The 1,526-nt window shown below is 40.4% G+C and overlaps 1 non-coding gene across 1 annotated transcript; it reads right to left on the minus strand.

Annotated features, from left to right (window-relative positions):
* Window positions 1–366: 366 nt before the first annotated feature.
* LOC115032274 (U6 spliceosomal RNA) lies at window positions 367–473 on the minus strand. The gene has a single exon (XR_003837914.1). It is a non-coding gene; the product is annotated as a U6 spliceosomal RNA (small nuclear RNA).
* Window positions 474–1,526: the final 1,053 nt, after the last annotated feature.

Below are 1,526 nucleotides of genomic sequence, written 5' to 3' on the forward strand. Positions count from 1 at the left end.
TGGTGTGTTGAAGTCTCCCACTATTATTGTATGAGGTGCAATGTGTGCTTTGAGATTTACTAAAGTTTCTTTAATGAATGTGGCTGCCTTTGTATTTGGAGCATAGATATTCAGGATTGATAGTTCCTCTTGGAGGATTTTACCTTTGATGAGTATGAAGTGTCCCTCCCTGTCTTTTTTAATGACTTTGGGTTGGAAGTCAATCTTATCAGATATTAGAATGGCTACTCCAGCTTGTTTCTTCATGCCATTTGCTTGGAAAATTGTTTTCCAGCCTTTCATTCTGAGGTAGTGTCTATCCTTTTCTCTGAGATGAGTTTCCTGTAAGCAGCAAAATGTTGGGTCTTGTTTGTGTAGCCAGTTTGTAAAAATATGGAACGCTTCACGAATTTGCGTGTCATCCTTGCGCAGGGGCCATGCTAATCTTCTCTGTATCGTTCCAATTTTAGTATATGTGCTGCCGAAGCGAGCACTGATGTAATCTTAATTGTCTTCTAGATTTTATATACCTTTACCTAGGTGCAGTCACTTTGATTATGCTCATCAAGGTGCCAGCTGCTGAAGAGGGAGTGAGTTGCAGTGGACTGGAGACTAAGGCCCGGTTTTTCTGTTTCCAGCCGCTGTTTCCAGTGAGCTGACATAGTCTGTGTATGGAGAGTTTGCAGAAGCAGTCAGTGGGAAAGAAAATAAACTATATGCATTTTTGAAAACTTGATTTTTATGGGGAGAAAAAATTGAAGGTCCAATTTAGAGTACAGTTAAGAAGGCAATTTGCAAATGATTTAGGATATCTGAGTGCACAATTTGATATCCAAATGGGAGACCATTTGGCACTGCTGCATGGAGAAAGCAAATGAGGTCGTTCTGGGAAGGAAGCTCGGTGAGAAGGGAGTGCCTGCATCCACTAAGGATGAGGTAGTCAGACTTGCTGGGTTCATGCAGAGTATGCACTGCACTGCCATCTTAAAAACCCATCTCCCTCCAAACAAGACGTGGTGTCGTGTTACATATAAAATCCAGTTCGCTGCACATGAAAATGTTGTATGGCTGCAGGTTCCTATACTATATGACACTGTCCTCCAAGAGGGCGAGAATTGATCTCATTCCCTGAAACCCACAAATGCTGCCTTTATCTGCCCACTTTCCCCGTCACTCCAATTAAACTAATTAGAGAAATGCAAATTAAAAATGAGGGGAATCTGGGGAAAGGAGAAAAGAAAGGCATCAAGGAAACCCAGCTATTTACCTGAGTTAGGGAAAGCAATGCTTTACTGCCGGGACTTTAGCAATTTAGTTTTAATTAAAACTCCCATTTAATTAAAAATGACCACATTCTGGGACAAATACACATACTTTACAAAGTTTTTAGCCTGGTTTCATTTTGTTTTTAGCAATGCTTCATATGTTGTGCTCTTCCATTTTGAGTCAAACTTCCAAAATAATGTCAATGATTCATGGGAAAAGCTAGGTTGAGAAGCCAAGTATGAAACAAAGATGTTTTCCTAAGATTTCCATTCTGGACCTAG

The sequence above is a fragment of the Mus caroli genome, unplaced genomic scaffold (assembly GCF_978045245.1).
Source record: "Mus caroli unplaced genomic scaffold, Mus_caroli_1 scaffold_9, whole genome shotgun sequence".
Taxonomy (NCBI): domain Eukaryota; kingdom Metazoa; phylum Chordata; class Mammalia; order Rodentia; family Muridae; genus Mus; species Mus caroli.